General features: G+C 46.5%; 1 pseudogene; it reads right to left on the bottom strand.

The window, feature by feature from the left end:
* Window positions 1-719: 719 nt before the first annotated feature.
* LOC146076109 (5S ribosomal RNA) lies at window positions 720-838 on the bottom strand (annotated as a pseudogene).
* Between the last annotated feature and the right edge of the window lie 13,435 nt (window positions 839-14,273).

The raw sequence follows: 14,273 nt of genomic DNA, 5'->3' as shown, positions 1-14,273 counted from the left end.
TTCAGTCACAATGTCAGTCCAGCAGAGTGACTGTCAGCCATGGCCTTGCCCTTGCTGCATTGCAATGCTGGATTGAGATAGGGGGTGGGTTGGCACAGGCTTTGGAAGAATTATTTGGTGTAATCTAAGTGGTAATAATTGTTGTAAACCAACATGCGATAAGGCCGTTCAGGTAAAAACCCTGATTGGCAATTACTGGTTGGTGGTGCTCCCAAATAAAGTTCAGTGTATATACTAAGAGGGGGGTAGTCTAAAAGAGAGACTTAAGAAGAACCAAAAGGTTTTTGGGGCACGCTTTGTATACTATTTAATGAAGTTTAATCAATGTAAAGATGGCATAGAATAAAACGTAACTTTTAATATTAAGCTTTCTATTCAAATAAGTTGTTATGTATACTTTAGTCGACACACCTTGTGCACATCTTTTGGAGTTCAACATAGATGAGGAACTCCCACCAATATTGAGGTAAATTCCTAGCGAAAGTTACAACAAGAGCGAAAATGTTTTTTAATTATCGTTTGCCAAGCAATTTTTATATAATATATTTCGGGCAGGCGAAATAAGACACTGGTCACTGCCCACCACCAATACGTTATCCCCTACAGTGTCGACTTGGGTGGGTATAACGTGCTGAACGCAGAGAGGAAAAGATAAGGGAGGGGTCAAAGAGATTGTGGCTACACCCCAACGGTACCGACAGGCGTACTGTTCCAGTAGTTAAATACAGCACTGGATATTCCCTGTAGGTCTCCCATACAGGTACTAATCCAGCCTATCACTGCTTAGCTACTGTGTTCGGATGGGTTACAGGCGGTCCAGTGAAGTATGGCTGTATAGCCCTAACTGGTTAATTCCGATGTCAATAAGGTGGATGAGCCAAAGTAAGCTTCTGCTGTTCAGACAGTTCAGAGCAAAGCGTCCCTGTTACCATTGATGCATTGCAGGGGGTGCTTGCACAGACTGGGTGAATGAGAGAGCCACGAAATAAAATAGTTTAATAGTTAACGGGGGTGCTAACAAACACCATCCTCATCTCTGCTGTCAACCATCATGCTAGCATCGGGTGGCTTGATGAGAGTCAGAGGGTTGTGCGATAGCTACCTCTAAGATGAAAAAGACATGCAGGTGTGGGGATATATATATCAAAAAATATATATGGAGAGAGATTTCTTTGAGAAAATGATAGATGTACCCACGGTCCCTAGATGGGGAGAATGCTGCCTCTCCCCTCTGCTCCATCTCCCCACACAGCACAGCAGCAACATATAATTAACCCCTTCCTGACAGAGCCAGTTTTTGCGTTCCTGACAGAGCCCTTTTTTTCAAATCTGACATGTCTCACTTAAGTGGGGATAACTTTTTTTTGCTTTTACTTATCCCAGTGATTTTGAGATTGTTTTTTCGTGACACATTGTACTTCAAATTAGTGGTAAATTTGGGTCGATACAGTCTGTGTTTTTTTGTGAAAAATACCAAAATGTCGGAAAAAAATGGAAAATTTAGCGATTTGCAAAATGTTAAATTTTCTGCTTGTGAGACAAATAATCTTACCACTCAAAATAGTGAATAACTAACATAGACCATATGTCTACTTTATGTTGACATCATTATTTCAACTTCCTTTTAATTTTTTGGGACACTAGGAGGCTTACAATATGAATAGCAAATTCTCAAATTTTCAAGAAAATTTCAAACACTGATTTTTTTAGGGACCAGTTCAGTTCTGATGTGACTTTGAGGGACTTGTATGTGAGACACCCCCATAAATGATGCCATTTCAAAAACTGCACCCCTCACAGTATTCAAAACAGCATTTTGGAAGTTTGTTAACCCTTTAGGTGTTTCACAGGAATTAAAACAAAGTGTAGGTGAAATTTCAAAATTTCTTTTTTTTTGCAGATTTGCAATTTTAATACATTTTTCTAAGGAACACAGTACATTTTACTAGAGAAATGTGACTAAAAATTGATTCCCCCAATTCTTTTGTTTTCATAAATATCCTATATGTGGCCCTAGTGTGCACGGTGACCAAACCACAGGCTTCATAATAGAAGGAGCACCTACTTGATTTTGGAGCCTCCTTTTTATGAGATTATTTTTTAGGCACCATGTAGGTTTCTAGGCACCATAAGATGCTAAAAGTTAGGAACCCCCCCACAAGTGACCCCATTTTGCAAACTACACCCCTCAGGGAATTCATCTAGGGGTATAGTGTACATTTCAAACCCCCAGGGGTTTCACCAATTGTGGTACAACTGGGCAGTGAAAATGAAAAATTATTTTTTTTACACAAAAATGCAGTTCTGGCTCCAAATTTGTCATTTTCAGAAGGTATGAAGGAGACAAAGCACCCCAAAATCTGTGCCCCAATTTCTCCCGAGTACGGCAATGCCTCACATGTGACCAAAAAATACCAGTTGGGTGCATGGCAGGACTCAGAAGGGAAGGAGTGATTTTTGGATTTTGCAGCTCAGATTCTGGTGGAATTTTGGTGGGTGCTATGTCGCATTAGCAAGATCCCCAAAGCACCAATACAGTGGAAACCCCCACAAGTCACCCCATTTTGCAAACTACACCCCTCAGGGAATTCATCTAGGGGTATAGTGTACATTTCAAACCCCCAGGGGTTTCACCAATTTTGATACAAGTGGGCAGTGAAAATGAAAAATTACATTTTTTTACACAAAAATGCAGTTCTGGCTCAAAATTTTTCATTTTCAGAAGGTATGAAGGAGAAAAAGCACCCCAAAATCTGTGCCCCAATTTCTCCCGAGTACGGCAATGCCTCACATGTGACCAAAAAATACCAGTTGGGTGCATGGCAGGACTCAGAAGGGAAGGAGTGATTTTTGGATTTTGCAGCACAGATTCTGGTGGAATGAATGGTGGGTGCTATGTTGCACCAATACAGTGGAACCCCCCCACAAGTCACCCCATTTTGCAAAGTACACCCCTCAGGGAATTCATCTAGGGGTATAGTGTACATTTCAAACCCCCAGGGGTTTCACCAATTTTGATACAAGTGGGCAGTGAAAATGAAAAATTACATTTTTTTACACAAAAATGCAGTTCTGGCTCAAAATTTTTCATTTTCAGAAGGTATGAAGGAGAAAAAGCACCCCAAAATATGTGCCCCAATTTCTCCCGAGTACGGCAATGCCTCACATGTGACCAAAAAATACCAGTTGGGTGCATGGCAGGACTCAGAACGGAAGGAGTGATTTTTGGATTTTGCGGCTCAGATTCTGGTGGAATTTTGGTGGGTGCTATGTCGCATTAGCAAGACCCCCCAAGCACCAATACAGTGGAACCCCCCCACAAGTCACCCCATTTTGAAAACTACACCCCTCAGGGAATTCATCTAGGGGTATAGTGTACATTTCAAACCCCCAGGGGTTTCACCAATTTTGATACAAGTGGGCAGTGAAAATGAAAAATTAAATTTTTTACACAAAAATGCAGTTCTGGCTCGAAATTTTTCATTTTCAGAAGGTATGAAGGAGAAAAAGCACCCCAAAATCTGTGCCCCAATTTCTCCCGAGTACGGCAATGCCTCACATGTGACCAAAAAATACCAGTTGGGTGCATGGCAGGACTCAGAACGGAAGGAGTGATTTTTGGATTTTGCAGCACAGATTTTGGTGGAATGAATGGTGGGTGCTATGTTGCACCAATACAGTGGAACCCCCCCACAAGTCACCCCATTTTGCAAAGTACACCCCTCAGGGAATTCATCTAGGGGTATAGTGTACATTTCAAACCCCCAGGGGTTTCACCAATTTTGATACAAGTGGGCAGTGAAAATGAAAAATTACATTTTTTTACACAAAAATGCAGTTCTGGCTCAAAATTTGTCATTTTCAGAAGGTATGAAGGAGACAAAGCACCCCAAAATCTGTGCCCCAATTTCTCCCGAGTACGGCAATGCCTCACATGTGACCAAAAAATACCATTTGGGTGCATGGCAGGACTCAGAAGGGAAGGAGTGATTTTTGGATTTTGCAGCTCAGATTCTGGTGGAATTTTGGTGGGTGCTATGTTGCATTAGCAAGACCCAACAAGCACCAATACAGTGGAACCCCCCCACAAGTCACCCCATTTTGCAAACTACACCCCTCAGGGAATTAATCTAGGGGTATAGTGTACATTTAAAACCCCCAGGGGTTTCACCAATTTTGATACAAGTGGGCAGTGAAAATGAAAAATTACATTTTTTACACAAAAATGCAGTTCTGGCTCAAAATTTTTCATTTTCAGAAGGTATGAAGGAGAAAAAGCACCCCAAAATCTGTGCCCCAATTTCTCCCGAGTACGGCAATGCCTCACATGTGACCAAAAAATACCATTTGGGTGCATGGCAGGACTCAGAAGGGAAGGAGTGATTTTTGGATTTTGCAGCTCAGATTCTGGTGGAATTTTGGTGGGTGCTATGTCGCATTAGCAAGACCCCCCAAGCACCAATACAGTGGAACCCCCCCACAAGTGACCCCATTTTGCAAACTACACCCCTCAGGGAATTCATCTAGGGGTATAGTGTACATTTAAAACCCCCAGGGGTTTCACCAATTTTGATACAAGTGGGCAGTGAAAATTAAAAATTACATTTTTTACACAAAAATGCAGTTCTGGCTCAAAATTTTTCATTTTCAGAAGGTATGAAGGAGAAAAAGCACCCCAAAATCTGTGCCCCAATTTCTCCCGAGTACGGCAATGCCTCACATGTGACCAAAAAATACCAGTTGGGTGCATGGCAGGACTCAGAAGGGAAGGAGTGATTTTTGGATTTTGCAGCACAGATTCTGGTGGAATGAATGGTGGGTGCTATGTTGCACCAATACAGTGGAACCCCCCCACAAGTCACCCCATTTTGCAAACTACACCCCTCAGGGAATTCATCTAGGGGTATAGTGTACATTTCAAACCCCCAGGGGTTTCACCAATTTTGATACAAGTGGGCAGTGAAAATGAAAAATTACATTTTTTTACACAAAAATGCAGTTCTGGCTCAAAATTTTTCATTTTTAGAAGGAATGAAGGAGACAAAGCACCCCAAAATCTGTGCCCCAATTTCTCCCGAGTACGGCAATGCCTCATGTGTGACCAAAAAGTGGCAGGACTCAGAAGGGAAGGAGTGATATTTGGAGTTTGCAGCACAAATTCTGGTGGAATGATGGTGGGTGCTATGTCGCATTAGCAAGACCCCCAAAGCACCAATACAGTGGAACCCCCCCCACAAGTGACCCCATTTTGCAAACTACACCCCTCAGGGAATTCATCTAGGGGTATAGTGTACATTTCAAACCCCCAGGGGTTTCACCAATTTTGATAAAACTGGGCAGTGAACATGAAAAATTACATTTTTTTACACAAAAATGCAGTTCTGGCTCAAAATTTTTCATTTTCAAAAGGAATGAAGGAGAAAAAGCACCCCAAAATCTGTGCCCCAATATCTCCCAAGTACGGCAATGCCTCACATGTGACCAAAAAATACCAGTTGGGTGCATGGCAGGACTCAGAAGGGAAGGAGTGATTTTTGGATTTTGCGGCTCAGATTCTGGTGGAATGAATGGTGGGTGCTATGTGGCATTAGCAAGACCCCCGAAGCACGGTGAAATTATGAACCTAATATTCCATAGATGTGTGGTATATTTTAAAACACTCCTTTATACATAGGCCGGGTTTGTCGGGGCAAGTGTCACACTGGAAAATAGTTTGCTTTCTTATTCCCTTTTTATAGCAAACTTTGCACCTTTTTTGTGTCCTGCCCTTTTTTCCAGTGGAGGGGATTTCATCAGGAAAATGCTGCCCTGGTACAATACGGGGGCCAGTACTAGAAGTACTGGGGCCCTCTGCCTGCTGGTTCCCAAATATTAGGCCCTTTATGACTTCCTCTTGAAAGTGCATAAATGTCCCCCTCTGGCCGGTAGAACGGAATAGCACGTAAGCGTTATACAGTGCCATCTGGATGATATACACGGCCACCTTCTTGTACCAGATTTTTGTTTTCCGCAGGGCACTGTACGGCTTCAGTACCTGATCTGAAAGATCCACTCCGCCCATGTACCTATTGTAATCCAGGATACAATTAGGTTTTGAGGTGTGGGTACTGGTACCTCGTACAGGGACGGAGGTGGTACTGTCTCCGTGAATTGTTGTCAGTATAAGGACATCCCTCTTGTCCTTATATTTGACCAACAACATATTTTCGTTGCATATTCCCCTGCTTTCACCCCTTCTCATTACTTGGGCAATGTGCGTTTTTGGGAGGCCTCTTTGGTTCTTGCGCACAGTACCGCAAGCTGCTGTACCTCTTGAACCAAGGGCCTTAAACAGGGGGATGCTAGTGTAAAAGTTATCCACATAGAGGTGATAACCTTTATCCAGGAAGGGGTGCACTAAATCCCAGACAATTTTCCCACTAACACCTACGAGGGAGGGGGGGCATTCTGGCGGTTCAATTCTTGAATCCTTCCCTTCATAAACCCTAAACCTGTGGGTGTACCCTGAGGTGCTTTCACACAGTTTATACATTTTTATGCCATACCTTGCCCTCTTACTGGGAAGGTACTGGCGGAATTTAACCCTTCCTTTAAAATGTATAAGGGACTCGTCGATACAAATACATTTTTCAGGGATGTACACCTCTTCAAATTTGGCACTGAAATGATCAATGACCGGCCTGACTTTGAATAGCCGGTCAAAGGTGGGATCATCTCTGGGTGGGCACTGTGCATTATCGGTGTAATGTATAAATTTAAGAATTGTCTCAAATCGAGTCCGGGTCATGGCCATACGGTAAAATGGAGTACTGTACAGAACATCTGTACTCCAATATTGCCTAATTTCTGGCTTTTTTACTATGCCCATATGAAACACCAGACCCCAAAACGTCATCATCTCTACTGCATCTACAGGGGTCCACCTAGCAAATGATGACGTGGGGTTTTGAGCAATAAACTGCTGGGCATATAAATTAGTTTGGTCCACCATTAAATTTATAAAATCATCAGAGAAAAATAATTTGAAAAAGTCAATTTCTCTGAGACCTGTGGAATCAAATTGGATTCCTGGCATGGCCAAAAACTCAGGAACCTGGGGCTCAAAATTGTCTGGTGGTGGGGTCCATACGAGATCAATTGTTGGGGGGGGGGGTCTCAGCTGCTCTACGGGGGCGTCTTTGAGGGGGTCCCTCATCACCAGAGGAGGAAGAGGAGCTTAAGACGAATCCTTCAAATTCCCCACTTGCATCACTGGCTGTGTCAGAGTCAGAGGCAAGCATGGCATATGCCTCCTCCACTGAATACATTCTCCTGGATGACTGGGAGGACATTTGGGAGGACATTTGGGAGGACATTTGGGATGCCATTTTTATTTTTGTGTTACTGGTAGTGAAATGTTTCAACACGTGTATAGTGTAGGGGGGGGGTACAAACTTTATTTCAACCCGGGGGGTATGTAGTGTGTATGTAGTGCAGAACAAAAAAAATACTTTATACAAAAAAAAAAAATTGAAGGGGTTAAAAAAAAAAAATTGAAGGGGTTAAAAAAACAAAAAAAAAGGTCCTGCGCCAAAAATTGAGCACAGATGTTGGTCAGTAACGTCCGTCACTGAACAGCGCTCAAAGGCAACAGGAATTTGATCAAAAAAAAAAAAAATAGATCAACCCTGTGCCGAAAAAGCTGATCAGTGATGTACGTCACTGATCAGCGCACAGTGGCCACAGGACACCCACAAAATCACAATGTGTGTAAAAAAAAAATTAAAAAAAGACCACACAGTACCCACAAAAAAAAAAAAAAAAGGTGATCAGTGATGCGACACTGATTACCAGTGAGGGGCAGCAGGTGCACAACCTTTGTTGCAACTGGCAGCAACTGACAGGTATATATAAAAAAAAAAAACCTCTGCGCCACCAAAAAGTTGCTGATCACCTCAGATATAGTGATCAGCACAAAAGGCGGGGGTAGCAGACACAAAATATACACTCTCTATCACTCTCTGTCACTATCTCTCTCTATCTCTCACTATCTATCACTATCTATCACTATCTATCACACTGCAGCAGCAGCACTGACAGTTATATGTATAAAAAAAACCTGCACCCCCAAAAAGGGGGGGTAGCAGACACAAAATATACACTCTCTATCACTCTCTGTCACTATCTCTCTCTATCTCTCTATCTCTCACTATCTATCACTATCTATCACTATGACACTGCAGCAGCAGCACTGACAGTTATATATATAAAAAAAAACCTGCACCCCCAAAAAGGGGGGGTAGCAGACACAAATCTCTCTATCTCTCACTATCTATCACTATCTATCACTATCTCTCACTATCTATCACTATGACACTGCAGCAGCAGCGACAGTTATTTATATATAAAAAACCCCTGCACCCCCAAAAAGGGGGGGTAGCAGACACAAAATATAGCTCTCTCTGTCACTATCTCTCTCTATCTCTCTATCTCTCTATCACACTGCAGCAGCAGCAGCAGGAAGTCTCAGGAAGTCAGATCCAGGAAGCGTCCAGCACGCTACAAGCAGTGATCAAGTGATCAGGTAAGGTATTTGCAAGGATCAGGTAAGTATGAGCAAGGATCAGGTCAGTATAACGGCAGATAGGCACGGTGACCGCTCTGCACGCTACTCCAGACCGGAATGGCGTCTGCAGCGCAGTCACCGGTAGTTTAAATGTCGCGCCTTGGCTGTGATTGGTCCGTGGGTCCCACGGACCAATCACAGCCTTGGGGGCAGGTGGGGTGAGGGTGGGGTGAGGTGTCATCGTCACCGATGACCCCCTCATGCCCCCTGACGCCCGGCGGTGATTGACACCTGTGTTACCAAGCGTCTGATTCGCTGGTAACACAGGAAAACGCTGTGAATGGCTGTTCACACTGAACAGCCAATCACAGCGATCGCCGACGGGGGGGCGACATCGCAGCCCCCCCTGGGCATGCAGGGACATGTCTGCTGTCAGGGACAGCAGACATCGTCCCTCTGTCACTGCGTCTCGAGACGCAGTGACAGTTTAAAGTCATGACGTACATTTATGCCATGTGTCGGGAAGTACATCCCGGCCATGACGTAAATGTACGTCAAATGTCGGGAAGGGGTTAATAACTCACCCAGACACGACTGAGATGCTGGTCTCCACTCTGCTCTTCTGGGCACCCACAGCCACCTCAGGCTCAGACCGTCGCTGATGTCAATCTGCCGCAGGGCAGATTTAGTGTAAGAAGCCCAAACTTGTCTTCTGCACACGGCGCACCGTCCGCTGTCGCTCCTCTCCTGCACTGCACAGAAGCTCAGAAGAACACGTGTGCAGGGGGGAAGCAACCAATCCTTGACAACAACAAGGGGGGCAGGGCAGGGCTTATAGACTGACTGCCAGACCAGCCCTGCTGAGCCAAGAAGAGCAGAGCCAGGCAGCAGCGCAGCCATTATATTATTAATCATGGGCAGGCTGCGGCAGACAAAACAACAGGCGCCATGATTGAATGGGATTTATTGGGATCGCGATTGTAAAATTCAGTGGTGGAATTCAGCAGGCCAGCAAACGGTTCTGCAGAACCGATAGAACATTAGATATTAGTTCTGTAGAACCGGTGCGAACTGGCTGAATCCCACCACTGTAAGTAACCATTCTTGCTGTGATTACCTGGTATGCTGTGTACCTGCTACAAAAATAAAGACCACAACTTCATCGGTTCCAGTGTACGTGCTTCCTTGTCGCAATAGGTACACAAAGTGGCCAGAGGTTGTCTGACAGGACGCCAGCGTGTGGGAGTGGGAACCTGACAATTTCTGAGGCCTTATATTAGAGGATCTTTGATGTCTGCGCTGGCATCGTTCTGCCCATCTCAGTCGCAGATTAGTGGAAGCCTCAGACCTACCTCTCATTGTCACAGACAGCAAAGTCCTTTCAATGCATCAGGAATTGCATATGGATTTGTGAGTGGATAGCGATCTGTGATAGTGTTGCAATACATTCGCTAATGGACACAAGGGGTGACATTTACTGGGATGAAGTAATTGGACTTTGGAAAATTTATGTAAAAAAAAAAAATGTGTACGTTTTCCCAAAATCTCCAACTTAATAGGATGCGAATTGCAGTGAAAATTGCACATTCTGACCTGTAGAAATTTTGTCACACTTCAATTCGCACCCAGATGTTTTCCCATTATAAAGTATACTGGGGTGCGAATATTGGAAAACATTACCAAAAATAGCAACAAATAGACCTATTGGAACATGTCGAGTTTGGCAGAACCATGCACAGACCAGTGTGATCTGTGCATGGTAATGTAAAACAATGTGTTGGTTCCACCTCCTGAGCATAACCAGCCCAGGGCTCAAAGATCCGGTCCTGGTTTTAGACATTCAGGGGAGCAAAAACATAGGGGAGCTCCAGGATTTCCAAAACCAGCACCAGGCTCAAGGGCCGGTCCTGGTTCCAAAAATACGGGTGACAAAATGACTAGGGGTCCCCCATATTTTGGCAACCAGCACCGGGCCAAAAAAGCCAACAGGGTAATGCCACACACAGGGAAAACTTTTTACATAAGTTCCCCTGGCCAAAGCATTGATCCCTGTGGCAGGGACCTTGGAGGAGTGGGGCCCCCCAATAAAGGAAGGGTGGTGGGCATCAGGCTGATAAATGTTTGTTTACATTTGCAGCTTCTCCCACATGCCAGGGGTTAGTCCCGCTCACCAGCCAATGGCCGCTCCTTATTCGCTGGTAGGAGGGACATGTGGAAGGAGCCACGAATGTAAACAAACATTTGGACTGATCTCACAGGGGTGCTGACAGCGACCGAGCAGGGAGGCATCTGGTGAGTATATTTTCCCTCTGCAGGTTCTCCTTGGGGATTCTACATGGACAAGCCTACGAGGGAATCCATAGGTGACGTATGTGTAAATGCATGTAGTATGTAATAATGCTATACTGTTCATGTGTTAGTGTGTTTTATGTCACTATTTGTAATGTTGTTGAACTACAAGACCCAGCGGACCCTTTAATGGCTGTTTGGGCCCAGTGCTGGTTGCCAAAATACGGACGGGCCCTAGTCATTTTGTCCCCTGTGTTTTGGGAACCAGGACCGGCTCTTGAGCCTGGTGCTGGTTTTAGAAATCCTGGGGATCCCCTATGTTTTTACTCCCCTGAATTTCAGAAACCAGCACGGGGCTGCTTTGCTCATGCATTTTATTTTACACAAACCACACGTGCATTAATTCGCACATTTTCATGGCTAAAAATCGCACCAGATCACATTTTTTGCCGCAAGTTCACATAGTTGATTTTCTCAAAAAATTCCAAATTCCAAAATGCGATAATGTGCGATTTCAGAACATTACTAAAAAAAAAAAAAACCATTAAATGTCACCCAAGGTGTTTTCGCTTTCTGTCTGAGCGGCAGCTTTCTACTCGCAGTCACCTGCCATTTTCTCAGATTACTGATCATCTCTGAATCAGGCCCAGGGACATAAGACGGCCAAGCTGTTATGTGTCACAGCAACTGATCTAGTCTGAGAGTTCCATCTGGAGGACAGCAGACAAGAAAGGACCACAGCAAGCAGGGAATATAATGCATCTCTCCTTGTACTGAGCAATCCCCGATTGGCAGGTAGACGCTGTGGTTATATGTCAGCACCAGTAATAAAGACATCAATAATCCATTTGCTGAAGGATCATTAGTTTATTTAGGGTGTTCTTATAGTTTACCAGATGGTCATCATTACAGGACCACCTAACTATCTGTAACATGTAGAAGAATGTACAAAGTATTATAGAGAAACAAAGTCTATAGTTATACAATCGGTAACAGAATCCCATTTATCCAGATCAGCTTTTATTCCCCTGTTCTGGGGACAGCTACTAGTAATATAAATATTATAGTAATATAGCCCAGCAGTGTACATACACAGGGAGGGAGGCAGAGCCCAGCAGTGCACGTACACAGGGAGGAAGGCAGAGCCCAGCAGTGCACGTACACAGGGAGGGAGGCAGAGCCCAGCAGTGTATGTACACAGGGAGGGAGGCAGAGCCCAGCAGTGTATGTACACAGGGAGGGAGGCAAAGCCCAGCAGTGTACGTACACAGGGAGGGAGGCAGAGCCCAGCAGTGCACGTACACTGGGAGGGAGGCAGAGCCCAGCAGTGTACGTACACAAGGATCAAGGCTGAGCCCAGCAGTGTACATACACAGGGAGGGAGGCAGAGCCCAGCAGTGTACGTACACAGGGAGGGAGGCAGAGCCCAGCAGTGTACGTACACAAGGATCAAGGCTGAGCCCAGCAGTGTACATACACAGGGAGGGAGGCAGAGCCCAGCAGTGCACATGAACAGGGAGTGAGGCCGGGCCCAGAAGTGTATGTACACAGGAAGGGAGGCACATGAAGAGGGAGGGAGGCAGAACCCAGCAGTGCATGTACACCGGGAGGGAGCCAGAGCCCAGAAGTGTACGTACGGGGAGGGAGGCAGAGCCCAGCAGCGCATGTACACAGGGAGGGAGGCAGAGCCCAGCAGCGCACGTACACAGGGAGGGAGGCAGAGCCCAGCAGTGTACATACACAGGGAGGGAGGCAGAGCCCAGCATTGCATGTACACCGAGGGGGAGCCGGAGCCCAGCAGTGTACGTACAGGGAGGGAGGCAGAGCCCAGCAGTGCACATGAACAGGGAGGGAGGAAGGGCCCAGCAGTGTATGTACACAAGGAGGGAGGCAGATCCCAGAAGTATATGTACACAGGGAGTGAGGCAGAGCCAAGCCGTGCACGTACACAGGGAGGGATCCAGAGCCCAGCAGTGTATGTACACAGGGAGGAAGGAAGGGCCCAGCATTGTATGTACACAGGGAGGGAGGCAGAGCCCAGCAGTGTATGTACACAGGGAGGGAGGCAAAGCCCAGCAGTGCATGTATACAGGCAGGGAGGCAGAGCCCAGCACTGCACGTACACAGGAATGGAGGCAAAGCCCAGCAGTGTATGTACACAGGGAGGGAGGCCAAGCCCAGCATTGTACATACACAGGGAGGGAGGCAGAGCACAGCAGTGTATGTACACTGGGAAGGAGGTAGAGCCCAGCAGTGCACGTACACAGGGCGGGAGGCAAAGCTCAGCAATGAACGTACACAGGGCGGGAGGCTGAGCCCAGCAGTGCACATACACAGGGAAGGAGGCATAGCACAGCAGTGTACATACAAAGGGAGGGAGGCAGAGCCCAGCAGTGCACGCACACAGGGAGGGAGGCAGAGCCCAGCAGTGCACGTACACAGGGAGGGAGGCAGAGCCCAGTAGTGAACATACAGGAGGGGAAGCAGAGCCAAGCAGTCTGCGTACAGGGAGAGAGGCAGAGCCCAGCAGTGTACGTACAGGGAGGGAGGCAGAGATCAGCAGTGTATGTACTGGGAGAGAGGTAGAGCCCATCAGTGTATATACTGGGAAAGAGGTAGAGCCCAGCAGTGTATATACAGGGAGAGAGGTAGAGCCCAGCAGTGTATATACAGGGAGAGAGGTAGAGCCCAGCAGTGTATATACAGGGAGAGAGGTAGAGCCCAGCAGTGTATATACAGGGAGGGAGGCAGAGCCCAGCTGTGTATGTACAGGGAGGGAGAGCCCAGCAGTGTATGTACAGGGAGGGAGGTAGAGCCCAGCAGTATATGTACAGGGATGTAGGTAGAGCCCAGCAGTGTATGTACAGGGAGGGTGGCAGAGCCCAGCAGTATATGTACAGGGATGTAGGTAGAGCCTAGCAGTGTATGTACAGGGAGGGAGGCAGAGCCCAGCAGTGCATGTACAGGGAGGGAGGTAGAGCCCAGCAGTGTATATACAGGGAGGGAGGCAGTGCCCAGCAGTGTATGTACAGGGAGGGAGGCAGAGCCCAGCAGTGTATGTACAGGGAGGGAGGCAGAGCCCAGCTGTGTATGTACACGGAGGGAGGTAGAGCCCAGCAGTGTATGCACACGGAGGGAGGTAGAGCCCAGCAGTGTATGCACACGGAGGGAGGTAGAGCCCAGCAGTGTATGCACACGGAGGGAGGCAGAGCCCAGCAGTGTATGTACAGGGAGGGTGGTAGAACCCAGCAGTGTATGCACACGGAGGGAGGTAGAGCCCAGCAGTGTATGTACAGGGAGGGTGGTAGAGCCCAGCAGTGTATGTACACAGGGAGGGAGGCAGAGCCCAGCAGAGTATGTACAGGAAGGGAGGTAGAGCCCAGCAGTGTACATACAGGGAGGGAGGCAGAGCCCAGCAGAGTATGTACAGGGAGGGAGG

Source organism: Crinia signifera, chromosome 4 (assembly GCF_055691185.1).
Source record: "Crinia signifera chromosome 4, ASM5569118v1, whole genome shotgun sequence".
Taxonomy (NCBI): Eukaryota; Metazoa; Chordata; class Amphibia; order Anura; family Myobatrachidae; genus Crinia; species Crinia signifera.
This window is presented reverse-complemented; position numbering and strand designations above follow the sequence as displayed.